The sequence below is a fragment of the Malania oleifera genome, chromosome 4, assembly GCF_029873635.1.
Source record: "Malania oleifera isolate guangnan ecotype guangnan chromosome 4, ASM2987363v1, whole genome shotgun sequence".
NCBI lineage: Eukaryota > Viridiplantae > Streptophyta > Magnoliopsida > Santalales > Ximeniaceae > Malania > Malania oleifera.
This window is the reverse complement of record NC_080420.1, coordinates 13,897,822-13,913,178: the sequence shown is the minus strand read 5'-3', so window position 1 is coordinate 13,913,178 and position 15,357 is coordinate 13,897,822. Positions and strand designations below refer to the sequence as shown.

Here is a 15,357-nt window from a genome sequence, read left to right as displayed (position 1 = left end):
TAGAGGTCTATGGGATTGGAAACCTGGAATTTGCGGCCTCTAGGAGAAGTTGGGATGTTAGTTTCCACGTAGGGTTGTAAGCATTAGAATAGGGGTCATTTGACAACCTATCATACCAATTATGGGTGGTTTTCACTTCCTTGTACACAAGCTTAGGTTGGGAAGATGCATGTGGGCAATTATAACATATATGGGAAGGATAAAAGCAGATTGCACAAACCTCTGCACACAACATTGTATACAATTGCGGTCCTAAGGACAAACATTGATCTAACTTTTTGGATATGGAGTGTAGAGCAGGGCCTAGGTCATGGTTTGCTGCTAACTTGTAAACTCCCTTAGGTTTAGAAGTGGATGGGTTGGGGGGTCTACGAGTAGCAACCATATGTTGCTGAGAATTCTTAGCTAGATTCTTAAAGAGAACCCATCCCTCATTCTTGTGCTTTGTGAGGAAAGTACCTCCGCATAAGACATCAACCATGGACATATCTCTCTCATCTAATCCTTCATAAAAGGTTTGTACTAATTGCCACTTGGGGGCCTGATGATGTGGACATTTACAAAGTAGGTCTCTGAAACGCTCCCAGGTCTAAAAAAAAAAGTTCCCCATCCGTTTGTATGAAACTTGTGATTGCACTTCGCAGTTGGTTAGTCTTCTCAATTGGAAAGTATTTTTTTAAGAATTCATTCTACATGGTAGCCCAATTAGTCACTGAGTTCGGCTCTAAGGACGTCAGCCAATATTTGGCCATATCCTTCAGAAAGAATGGAAAAAGCCTATGGCCAAGGGCGTCATCACTAAAATTAGGCATACGGATGGTGGAGCAGGTCTTCAAGAACGCATCTAGATGCTGATAAGGATTTTTAGTGGAGTTCCCATTAAAGGTGGGCAGCATCAAGATGATCGAAGTCTTAATCTCGAATCGTTCCACCTGAACATTCTGGAACTAGATGCAAGAGGGCAAGGTGTATGCATTAGGCACAAAGTAGTCCCTAAGAGACCAAAGGGGTTGCTCTCCGCCCACAGATAGGCAGGGAGCTCAGGGTTCCAGGATTTGTTCAGCACAAACCGGTGGGTTATTTTCAACCATGGCTTTCAGTTCGGACGACTCAGCTTTTTGTGGATTAGAGATAGGTTTCCTAAAGGACCTACAAGATTTTTCAATCTTAGGATCTGTGGGAACTATCTTAGCTTCCAAGGAATGCAGGCCAAACATACACACTTTAAGCACAGAGATTCAAACTTCAATATGTAACCAAGAAAATATAAAAGCAAAAATATCCTAAAAGAGAAATTGGCTAACAAATGTACCCTAGTCCTCGGTAACGATACCAAAATTTGGTAGGCTCTCCAAGGCTTGGTTCCTTAACTACCAAAAATAATATTTATAAAACCTAACTATTCCACATGGACTAAACCGTGTAGTTGTAAACCTTTTCTCAATCAGTTTATTAATGCCTTGTATAAAAAGAAAGATAAAAAAAAATGATATTTTGCAATGGGTGAAATTTAACCAACTACAGAAAAGCAAGTAAAACTATATTACCCTACTCCTATAAAGCAATGTTGAGATTACGAATCAGGTGCTGGACTTCTTGCCTCTGACTGCATTCAACCAAGAATACATAAAAGTACTAACTTGAGTCATCTCAAGACAAAGCAGGAGAGGGTCTTTCGAGGGCACAGGGTAGCAAGGGTGCACCAATCGTCCAGAGCAAGGTCAGGAACCAGAGTATACCTTGTCTTAACGATCACAAACCCCTCCGCGTATCCGTAGCCAACTACTTATCCTGACTGAAACAATAGTAGTGCTATTCCTTACTGTAGCCTTTCATCATTCATCAAAGCAATAAATCAAAGGTCGTAAAGTAAAGCATGTACAAGAAAGTGGTGAAGAGAAAGCAAGTAAAAGACCAATCCTTTGTATTCAATATGTCTGTCACCAATGCCAGTAGGAACAAGAGAATGATAATGTAATATACACGGAGATTACACAAACGTTGCAGGTTGCCATAGGCTGTCAGACACTTCGTGCAAACACCGAAACAAGAATTGAAATTTTTTCTACTCCTACTCTAATTTGGCTTTCAATGACGTCTTAGGTCTCTCACTAACATAAGAGAGGCAAAAGGGAACCCATATCTCATGTTCATAGCAATTAATTACAGGCTCTAGAGTTTATAAAGATTGTTTCTTAGTTTAGGAAAGTGTGCAGCATATCTTGCATAGAAGATCGTCAATGTCGACCTATTTGCTCCTGTGTCTTCCTTGTGCGTGTATGGGTTGATTCTCCTAGGAAAGAAGGGACTTGAATCTTCAACATTGTCAACTCACTCATGCCATGAGGTCTAGTTAGTCTAGTTGATGGTCAAGGCTTGCAGGATCTCAAACTTTAGGGATTCTCAGGAATTCGACATAGTAGCATCTCATGGCTTCTCTGGTCGAGCACATTGTCAAGGTTCTTGGTATTTCTCATCTGAGTCCTGCCTCAGTATCTCGACGTAGTCACCCTTACGAGTAACTTGGCCAAGGGCTTAGTCAATCCTTGTAGCATTTCTTCCTCAGTTTGAACCTTGGATTCTGCTAGTGAGGAATTGGTCGCTTCTTGGGTTGCTAGTCGCACCCCTTGGTCGAGCAAAGTCTTCTTTTCCTTTGATGATCTGGAGCTTCAAGAGTTTGGTTGAGCATTTGATTTGAGCTTTTCTTGTCCCCAGATTCTCCTTTAGCATCTTGTATGCCTAATTCCTTGGTTTTAACCTGTTTTCCCAAAAGGATAAGCAAACCTTGCATAGCTCTAAACAATGATAACTCTGAGTAATTACATAATAAAACTAGGATAAAAAAAGGTAAATAAGGGTCTAAAATCATGAATTTTAGGGACTCTTCAATAAATCATAGAACAACACAAATCAAACGGCATGACAAAATTCAGTTGTAGCAAATGTGGAAAGGAAGCCTATATAATAATACTCGGAAAGTAAGGCACCCTAGGACGCAATTTCTAAGCCATTATGGACCCCAAAATTTTATCATGGAATGTGAGGGGGCTTAACTGTCAGGAAAAACAAAGTAGAATCAAGTACATGATGGATTTTTGGAAATCGGATATTATTTGTTTATAAGAAACGAAGTTAGATTCCATTGAAAGCGGAATTATGAAATCTTTTTGGAAAATTAACAATGTTGAATGGGTGACTCTGTACACAAGGGGTGTTTCAAGATGCATTTTAGTTGCATGGAAATAAAATATTTTTGAACAATAATATTGCTTAAGGCAATTTCTCTATCAATGACTTTCCATAATAACTTTACAGGTGAAGATTGGATCCTATTAATTGTGTACGGTCCGCATAGTCGCCAGGAAAAATCGTTATTATGGTCAGAGCTTTCTCAGATAAAAAATATTTCCTCCCTTCGTTGGTGCATTTATGGTGATTTTAATGAAATCAAGTTACCCAATGAGAGAACGGGATGTGATCGTATTTTGAGGTTCATGTGTGAATTCTTGGACTTTATTTGAAAATGGGATTTGGTTGATCTCCTGCTCAACGGGGTTGCTGCGTTTATTGGGTAAAATAATCACATCATCCCCATTCTCTCAAGATTGGACATGTTTCTTCTCTCGCCGCAATGATTGGGTTTGTTCCCTCAGGTCAGCCAAAAAGCTCTTAGTCGTTGTATTTTGGATCATAATCCCGTTTTACAAGACTATGGCGACATTAATTAGGGGAAAAGTCCCTTTCAGATTTGACAACTGTTGGTTCTTAATTGATGACTTCAAAGAAAAAATTGAAATTTGGTTGAATTCGGCGTCATTTCAAGGGTTAGCTTGTTTTGTTTTGGCAAAGAAGCTTAAGTACATCAAAGATCATTTGAAGATGTGGAGTACTCAAGGAAGGAAAAACTGATTAAAGATTTGGATGGTTGGAATAAAAAATCAGATTAAGGTATTCTTAAGATGCATGAAAAGGCACTCATGGAAGAAGCAAATAGGAATCTTCTTCAAATGTTGGATAGGGAGGAAGTTTTGTGGAGAATCAAATCAAGGGAGTTATGGCTCAAGGTGGGAGATAAGAACACCAATTTTTTTTTTCACAAAATGGCCTCAATGCACAAGAAAAAACAATTTCGTTTCAAGAATTATTATTAAGAATAAAGTCTGTGAGAAACTTGATGAGATCAATGGTGAAGCCATTAACTCTTTACAAGATCTTCTTATATAACCATTTGCTTGCAGGCCTTGTTTCTTAGGGAAAATGCAATTTCATTCCCTTCCCATGTTAGGAATGAACTGAAATGTCCTTTCTTGAAAGAAGAAAGTTGGAAAGTAGTATCTTGTTTCTATGAAAAACAAAAGGAAAAAAAATATACATGGATTGAATAGTTTTTTTTTTTTTCTATAGATATGTGGGATAAAAAATAAACATAGGCACTAGATAATGTAAACATGTAATGAATTTTGATTTGGGAGGATTTAAAATAATTTTTATACATAATTCACACATTAAAATCTAAAATCTAAATTCCATGCTCCTATATATATGCAAAATAAGATTTAGAAATCCAGTTTATAATGAAATAGAAAATTGGAAAACAAGGTGATATTTTTTGTAATTATTTTAAAAATTAGAAATGAAAAATAAAATTATCTGTTGTTAATCATTAATTATTTCATACAAATGTCTTAGCTAACTTTTCATAGTTTTTTTTTTGAAAAATAATTTAAAAATGAAAATTATTTTCCAAAACTTGACAGACCCCAAGAATGATCCACGGACCTGCATTTTTATTCTTTAACAATGAGTGCTTTTCAATCAACCACGTTCTTTCTTAAGAATATCGAGCTGATAGCTTAGCTCAGTAGCCATAAAAGTTGTTTGCTTGGTTGTAATTAAGACTTCTTTTGTCCCTATATTGACCCATTACTTCTATTAATTAACTATTAGTGCTTGTGATTTCCTTCTTGAAATATTATATATAGATACTTCTCCATTCAAGAAGGACATGGATATCTTTATTCATCTTCGATTCAAGCATATCATACTGAATCAACTCAAATTAGTCCTTGGTCACAATTGTTGTTGACAAGGATTGGGTATGGGTGATGACAAAAAAATTGCAGTAGTGATAATGGGGTGACAATAGCAACATTGAGGATTATCGAACTTAAAGTTGTTAGTTAGGGATTTAAGGAGTTCTCATGTTCAATAGAAACACAAAGATGGAAGATAGAAGATCCATTTTTTTACTATTGGAGATGTGTAGTCAGTAGCTATTGTAACTATTGCAGATGAGACTTTGAGATGATGTTGATCTTAATGTGGCTTAAGGTTGAAGTGAAAGGAGATCTCAGTGCAATTTCAGAGTTATTGAAAATCTACTATCTAGGAAATGTGGATCGCGGTTGTAGATGTAACTACAATGGCTAGAGTCAACTATGGTTGATTAGACTCGATTAATGCTTGTTTGATGGTTAGGCTGACAATGATGGGTAGTTGTCTAATGGTGTGACTCGCATTAGTGGATGGTGATTTGATGATGGTAACAAGAGAGTACTTGGGATGAGGCTTTTGATATCAAATTAATGTGAGATCGATTGGTACAAGAATGGTAAGGAGGGAGAGTTGAAAAAGTAAATAAAAATGAAGAAAAAACTAATCAATAAGGCTAAATGCTAAAATTTCCAATCTATCCCTTATAGTCACCCATTAAGTCTTTATATAGCCTTTCTCTTTATACTAAATGTTGATGTGTCTTGGAGGAGGAACTGAACTAATATGGATCACAATCGAGTGAGTGATAAAAAATTTAAGGGAGACAGATTATGTAGGTTCTACCCAATCGCTGCCAATCTTTCATTTCCCTAGTTATGCTTAATACACCTAAATTTCGACTAGTTTTTGGTCTCTAAGCTTCTACATCCAAGAACAATCAGTCCTTTTCATTATAATGAAAGTAATGTTCTTGATTAGCCTATGCTTACCCATAAAAGGACTCTTGATTCTTCCATGTTTATTTAGGCGTTTAAATATTGAACAACCCCATCATTGGACAGATTGCTCTCATCTCAACAATATTGAAAGGACGCCATTGCTCCACTTTCTAGTTGATGAATTGATTAAAAATTTCCAATTGCAAATTACAAAAAAAAAAGAATAATCATTCAAAACATAAAGAAATAGCATAGAAGATATATATCAAAAAGAAACTGTGTATCATGCAAAAGCACCAAAAATTGTCTAATACAGTCATCAAGATAATTCAAAATGATTGAACAAGACAAAATGTCCCCTTAGTATATGAATGTGGCCCAAAATATCCCCATTTATAGCTCTCCATCAATTGAGTGATTCCCACACATACAAAGACGATAATATTATGTTGAACTAGTTTTAAATAATTTTGGATTTTTTCTAAAATTACATCATAATAGCAAGAATATATATATATATATATATATATATAGAGAGAGAGAGAGAGAGAGAGAGAGAGAGAGAGAGAGAGAGAGAGAGAGAGAGAGAGAGAGAGAGAGAGAGAGAGAGAGAGAGAGAGATTTTTCTTTACAATAATAATAGAATCAATCTAAGTAAAGCAACAACCTAATGATCAGAATAATAACTAGACATACTAATACAAGCATAAGTGCAGACAACCATTCACACTCAAGCATGTAAATATGCATCTTTATGCAAATACACCCACTACACACACATGACAGTAAAAAAGAAAAATTCACATATGGTTAACATATATCAATGCAAGTACACAATATACATATAGGAGGAAAACTATTTTGCATGCAAAGATATGCATCCATGAATCTATGTTCACCTAATCACAAAATATGTGTGCTTGTACATTTACATTCATGTACATATGCATTCTAATATATACTTATTTGCACTCAATATCATGCGAAAACGTGCATAGATGCGCCATGTATACCAACACATTCACATGCGCACATATGCACGCATATACATTCATCTTTATGCGCCCATATGCATTAACATATTTGCACGCACACACACGCAAAAACATGCATCATGCATGCATCTATGTATACATACGACACCTATACCCAATCTACCAAGCATGCAAACCCATACATGCAAGCGCTTATTTCTCTACACAATTACACCCTAAACATGCATGCATTCAAACACTTATATATACTATCCTATGCAAACATCCACACATGCATGGACACATCCATGCAAATACATCTTTCACATAACACACACACGCACATATAAATATATATATGAACATAAGCATGCACCATTAACACGCATGGACTAACAAATTCACATATTGCTATGCATGGACATGAACACACCCTCATATTAATGCATGACACACGTACACATGTACATTTTCCTTTTACTTTAGCATGCTTACATACCCAAAAACCCAAAAAATCCTACTACATGTATTCATCACATGTATATGTTCTTAGTTTCATGAATCTACATGTATAAATTTTTCACATGCACATGCATATTTTCATTCACACATATATTCCATGCATAAATGCACATGCATAGATCCATACATCTATCTATACACACTTGGATGCTTATGTAAATGCATATTGTCATGCCCATGCACACTCATGCGCATTTACCTACACTATGCACTCATTTGAAAACACATGCTAACTCACTGCCATGTATGCTTACATGCATGAACACTCACATACACTTCAACGCACACATACTTATAAACGTGCAAACATATACCCATATATGTGCATATCAAACAATAACACACACTCAATGTAATGACCTGAAATTTCATACCATTTTTTCCTTCATAAATATATTGCAAAATAAAATACTCTGATACCCTTAATAATATCTGCTATAACATCTCAAGCCCTAGGTGGGCATTGAGGAAAATCTTGCTTATAGAGTACCATACCTATGCAGCGGAAGACATAAAGTCATACATTTATATTTATAATACCAGAATCCAGAATTATCCCAAGATATACATGCATAATTACACGACATCCCAGTATCTTCTACCCAAAATTCTCGAATACTATTCAAAAATACAATTCCCCCTAATAACCCTTACCCTCCAGGCAGGGTAGTGTAAACGACCTCTCTACCTGCGAACCTAATCTGTTCGTCTAGCTGGATCACCTGAAAAATGTTAATTTATTGGGATGTGATAACGCTCAGTAAGAAGAAATATACTATTACTCGTGTGGCAACTGAGTTTACATGAATAATTTATTGATAAATAACTGAAATGAGACATCATATAAATACTGTGTAACTCACACCTATAAGACTTAAAATACAAGTGTGTTATCTAAGTTTTCTATTTATTCATACTGCTAAGAATATAATATATATTTGCTGTTATTTTGTAAATCTATATATATATAACTGGGTAATATCCCTGGAAGTCTGTATGTCATGATTTAACCCCTCATGACAGGGTTGTGCAGCCCGTAGGCTGGACTTAACTCTAGTTGGCCTATCAGAATAAGTCACCTAATTACTCTACCAATCCTTAGTTTGGCCTTTACTGCAATTCCTCCAAAGGCACGGTACTGGTATCTACCTCGTCATGCCAACCTCTTCAACCCCAGAATCCGAGGAGACTGCAATCCCTCTATAGGAACGGTAGATGGAATCCACACACTATCTGAGATATGTGGTTGCATTATGATCTAAAATAGCAATGGTACCATGCTTTACTGACTGAATTTGTTTGAAATAATTAATTTGACTGAAATAATTCATCAAGGATCTGCTACTGTATAATACTAATATTTATAATTATCTTGTTGTTTCATTATGATTCCAAAATAACTATAACACTGTAAATCTGACCTGAAATAATATAATATCTGACTAAATATTCTGTACTATCTGAGTGTTATGGTTTTGGAAAATCATGAAATTCTATAAATACTGCAAAATATTTGTTTGTAAAATATCTATCTGTAAAATATATCTGTCTGTATAATATCTGTCTGAATAGTATCTGTCTATAAAATGTATTTATTTGTATAATATTTGATAAAGCATATTTATGTTCAAAAATACTGTAAATCATGATATTATGAAAACTACATAAACACTGTACTGAGCAAATACCTACTTATTCCACACAAATAGTAAAACTCATATTCTGAAATCTATAAAACTGTATAGTTTATACCCTGTATCTTAATAAACAAATACTATACTTTACTGATAAAATTTTATGAATTTATTAGTATAGCATATTTCCCTTATCTTGGCTAACTGAACTCGTCTACTGGTTCTAACTCACGCCCACGGTGTTCATAATTCCATATTTCTGAAATCACACACACACACACACATATACTTCCCTGTCAAATAACTAAATACCCAGAATAATTTTCATACTCATATTTCCTAAATTATAAACTATTCATTATCTTACCTGGTTTCCTGGGAACACCCTTTAGGTTCCCTAACCTACATGCAGTCAAAGCCCTAACACCCTGAATTCACAATACCCACATAAATCATCCCAAACACCAGCATGACAACATCTGTTACTAAATTTGGGTTTAGAAAAACCTAAAAACCAAATAATCCTTAAATAATCTACTTACCCTGATTTTGGGATGGCTCCTAAACTTCTCAAATCGAAATTCTGCTCCAGTTAGGTTGTAAAGAATCTCCCCAGGATCATTGTGGTAGCTTTTGATCATAAAACCGGAGAGAAACGGGGCTAAAAATCTAGACAGAAGTGAAAGAAATCGAAACCTAGTAAGAGAGAGAGAGAGAGAGAGAGAGAGAGAGAGAGAGAGAGAGAATTGGCTGATTTTTTCATCAAAAATATGATTTTTGTGCTTGTATAGATGGCTGACCATGCGGCCTTGTCAACGAGACACGTCAACGAGGTGAAGAAGGAAATTCGTTGATGAAAGTAAAGAACTCGTTGACGAATCAATGGGTCTGAAGTATACCATCTCGGTATCTCTTCGTCAACGAGATATTGAGACTTGTCAACTACCCGTTGTAGACACCCCATGTTTACCCACGCCCAATGTATTTATTACTATTATTATTAGGATATTTATGATGATGGAGGGGAGGGAGCAGGAGGAGGAGGGAGGAGGAGGGCGAGGAGGAGGAAGGGAAGGAGGAGGAGGATTTTGGAGGAGGATGGAGGAGGAGGAATTATTATTATTATTATTAGTATTTTTATCGAGGAGTACTGGAGAGGAGGAGGGGAGGGGGAGGAGAGAGGGGGAGATGAGGAGGAGGAGGAGGGAGATGCGGGGAGTGGGCGAGGGAGAGGGGGGGATGAGGAGGAGGAGGAGGAGGAGTGGAAAGGAGGAGGAAGAGGAGGGGGAAGGAGGAGGAGGAGGAGGAGGGGGAGCGGGAGGAGGACGAGAGGAGGAGGAGGGAGGAGGGGGGGGAGGGGATGAGGAGGAGGAGGAGACGAGAGGAGGAGGGGACTAGGAGGGGGGTGAGGGAGGAGAGGGGGGGGGGGGAGTAGGGAGGACCGTATTATATTATTATTATTATTATTATTATTATTATTATTATTATTACCATATTAATAATTATTCTCATATATATTATTTCCAAAAGAAAAAATATATATTAAAAATACAATGAACAAAAAAGGAAAAGAGAGATTCTGGTTTCTAAATTTTTTTTTTATATAATGCCTCTTTTGCTTCTCTCCAGGGCAGGCTGGGGGGGAAGGTTTCACGCAGATCTCTCTCTCTTATCTCCCTCTCATTTGCACACAGCCCCTCTCATTCGCATCAAACCCGGCAACCCTAGCCTCTCTTATCGGGGACTCTCCTCAATCTCGTTCTCTCTTCTCCTCCTCTGCTCTCTGTCTCTCCCGCTGCCCCCTCAGTTCCCACAGATCTGCAGCATCAGCAGACTCCCATAGCACCATCTTCTCCGGCCGCCGCTGCAACGCTAGTCACCGGCCTCGACCACGAGTAGCCCCTCCAGTCCACGCCGTGAACCTCCATAGTCACTGGTGGCCTCCCCTTGCCGCCTCTGCCAGTAGCCACCGCAAGCCACCACTGGCAACAGCTCCTTCAACCCCGGCCGAGTCCAGTCCCGGTTCTCTGTCGTCACTCCCTGCAGCCACCATCTCCTCCTGCAACCACCGTAGACCAGCTCCTCTGCTGCCGGCAACAGCGATCCCTACTCCTCCACGCACATGCAGCAGTAGCAGTAGTCCAGGCGGCGACAACCACGTTCAGCTCCCTCCAGCCGCGAGTTCCGGCGGCGAAACCTCCCAGCGCCGTCACTCTCTAGAATCTCCGGCAACCCCCCCTCTGTAAGCTCCCCTGCACACAGAACACGCACACACTCACACCCTGCACACACACACTCTGCTGCTCACTGTAATACAGCACACACAACACTCACATACACACACACACACACACATATATATATATATATATATATATATTTATTGTTAGTGTTAATATATATATACATGTATATACCTATATATTTTTACATTTATTGCTATTCCTATATTATTAGCAGTATTAATATTATTATTTACATATTATCATTAGTAATATTGTTACATTACTTGTATCTTATTATTAATAACATTATTGTAATATTTTTATACTATTCTGTTTGTATTTCATTATTAGTAAAAATTACTATATTTTTTTTTGGATATTATTATTAGTATTGTTATTATGTTGATTATCATATTGATTTTATTTGTATTGATATTCTATTGTTGTATTATTATCGCCATGATTATTGTTGTATATTATTGTTAAAACATTTGTTATCGTCATATTTGTATGTATGTGAATTTTTTATGTTTTCATTGTCGTTATTAATTTCAATGTATACATGTCTATATTTAGGATTTATATTGTTTATATTGTTATGAATAATTGTTGATTATGTTAAGTAGTTTATATATATATATATTTAGCTATACGTGTTTCATGATTTAACATTATTATTACAGGTTACATATCCTTGTCGTGGTAATCGTTTAATTTCTTTTGTGAATATTAATTGATTTGTTCCCATTGTTGTAGGATTCGTAAAATTTGTTAGTTGATGTTCTTGTTGGTATTTTGGTGGTGCATATTATTTAATGAACATTATTATTGTTGTAGAAGTGTTACAATTAAAATTTGTTTTAACCTTCAAGTTTATACTTTTGTTGTATTTAGGGTATGTATTAAATTTCATATTCATTTTTAGGGTTTCCTTATTTGGATTTGCAGAGTTTCCATTTTATCACGTATTGATTTCCATAGTTTGACTATTTCTATATTATCATAAATATATGTATTTATTGTTTCCATATTGTTACACATTGATTTCCTTTTTAGGTTTTTTTTTTTCCTTATTATTAGATATTATTGTTTATGATCAAATTAAAGTTATATAGGGCCTATATTGTTATTAATATTATGATGTATACACCTTTTATTTCTAGTAGCATTTATCATTGGTAATTATGTGCTATGATATATATACATATATACATATTGGTTGTGTTATTGGTACAAGTAGTGTATTATTATTATAATATATTAGGGCTTCAGTTACTTCATGTTAATATGGTATGTTTTGAACTATTATTATGATTTTGTTAATATGGTATCTTTTAGATTATTAGTATTGCTGCATTACTACCATATACTTTGGGTTCTTCCTTATTGCTATGTTAATTACGTATATATCTTAGGGTTTTGATTAATTCATACTGTTTATGGTATTTTTAGAATTTTTAGGATCTGAGCATATATGGTATTTTTTTTTTTAGTATTTTGATATATATAGTGATAGTATTATAGTATTGCTATTATGTTTGCATGTGATGAGATGTATTATAGTATCCTTAGTATATTAATATATATATATATATATATATATATATATATATAGTAATATGGTATCTAATTACTTATTTTGACATTCATGATATTTTAGTAAGTGTGAGTTGCTTATGACTCTATATTAAAACCTCCCATACTAGTATTTTCCTATAAAAATTTTATATACAATTTCAAAATTTGGGAGCGTATTTTTTTAGATATTTTATTGATTTTTATTATCCCTATGATTTCATTGCGGGGGGTATTAGCCTTTGGGCTTCACGTACGCTAAGCTCTGAGGGAATTTATACGCATATATTATCTTTATTTATTTATTATTTTATTTATTTATTTTTTGCATGTATTTATAAATTCGTAAAAAGGAGTAATTTAAAGAATTATTAGATTAACTTAGGGATAATTTCAAATTAATTAGGTACCGTTCGTAAGAACGGGCGCGTAGGGGGTGCTCGTACCTTCCCCTCGCGTAACCGAACTCCCGGTCCCAACTCTGGTAATGTAGACCGATTCTATCCCTAACGGGGTAGTAATCATGTGTTCTAACCACACTAAAGGTTAGTGGCGACTCCGATATCCATGTTTTTCCATGAAAATATTAAAATGATTTTTTATTTTGCCGCCCGGGGCACACGCGCTCCCGGGACGCCGTGACAGCTTGGCGACTCCGCTGGGGACTTTAGAGAGTCGAGCCATTAATTAATTAGAAATTAATCGAAGTTCAAATTTAATAAAACTTTTAATTACTCCTTATTTTGTGGATATTTTAATTTGTAAATAACTTTGATTAATTGTAGATATCTTACTTCCATAATTTGTAAATAACCTTAATTAATTAAAAATATTCTGTTTCCTAATTTTTTGAATATTAATTGTAGATATTCTGAATGAAGCATATTAATGGTAGATATTCTGAATAAAGCATATTAATTATAGATATTTTATATACTAATCGTAAATATTTTGTTTCCTTATTCTTTTGTTTCCAAATTTTTTGTGAATAAACATATTAATTGCATATATTGTGTTTCCTTATCTTTTGAATATATATATATATATATATATATATATATATATATATATATATATCTATATATATTAATGGTAGATATCTTGTTTCCATATTGTTTATAGCATGTGAATAAATGTGGGGATAGCGGGATTAGGTTAAATTTAAATTCACACACTTTCACGCTCTATACCCGAACTTTCCTTACTAGGATTAGATAGGAGTGTAATAGCGTCAGTCCCTTCGTGGCAGAGCTTGATGGGACCCGCGAACCACTCCACTTAGTACGGGTTTTATCCGAACCCCAATGGGGGAGGATGGAATTCCAAACTGGGAACCTTTTGTCAATAGGGTTAGAGCCTACCCACACATACTTGTATATAGTTTTCCTTAACTAGGATAGTGCCATGACGAACCCTGTATATACTTACCTACCCTAGGTTGGGACATCCTTATCCCTATACCGTCTATTGTATATATGTTGTGAGATACCTTGTATTATACCATGCATGCTGCATCCATTTTAGACATACATACTACTTAGCCAATATTCTGAAAAGGCCCAATAATGAGACCATGACCCATTCTTTCAAAAATGAAGCACTTGGCCCAAGCATTTTAAAATATGGGTCGGCCCAACCCTTTTTCAAATAACTCAGACCCATTTCTTTAAAAACAAACCAAGGCCTGACCTTTTCCTAAGTAGAAACTCAGCCCAAGCCTGATTTAAAAAAAAAAAAGGTTAAAACCCAGATTTCAAAAGTGGGCTTCGGCCCTATTGTCTAAAAATATGGGCCAACATTTTTCTAAACAATCCAAGCCCAAGTCCTTTTAAAACTAGGGCCTGATCCCATCATGAAATATATTGAAGCCCATATTTTAATATACTTGAGGCCCAAATGCACCATAAAGTCCACAAGCCCGTATTAAACAAATCCAGTGGGTTGACTAACCTGGGTCAACCCCAACCTCAGATCATAATTTGACCCCTCATAGAATCTGGGGTACATGGACCGTCATCTAGGAAAAGAATGATTGAGGGAAGAATTGAATTGAAATGGTGGCCCATCAATAATTATCTTAAAATCTCTCATTAGTGGGATTTTTCCTAAAATGCTGACAAAGTAGTTAGTTAGGTTACATTGCATCTATGCATTCATGCATAATTTCACACATAATCATGCACGATAGGTCACATGCATGGTCATATCTCTATTTTTATGGGTAATTGCACTAGTTACATCCATGCACAAACATTCATGGCATCCATGCATTCATGCATAATTTCACACGTAATCATGCACGATAGGTCACATGCATGTTCATATCTCTATTTGTATGAGTAATTGCACTAGTTACATCCATGCATAAACATTCATGGCATCCATGCATTCATGCATAATTTCACACATAATCATGCGCGATAGGTCACATGCATGTTCATATCTCTATTTGTATGGATAATTGCACTAGTTACATCCATGCACAAACATTCAT

General features: G+C 35.7%; 1 protein-coding gene and 1 non-coding gene across 2 annotated transcripts in view; both read left to right on the top strand.

The window, feature by feature from the left end:
• The window catches only part of LOC131154160 (G-type lectin S-receptor-like serine/threonine-protein kinase SD1-13), a 48,194-nt gene that overhangs the window by 21,431 nt on the left and 11,406 nt on the right, over positions 1–15,357 (top strand). The gene's annotated exons all lie outside the window — the stretch shown is intronic.
• Positions 540–646, top strand: LOC131154686 (small nucleolar RNA R71). Its single transcript, XR_009136602.1, has one exon. It is a non-coding gene; the product is annotated as a small nucleolar RNA R71 (small nucleolar RNA).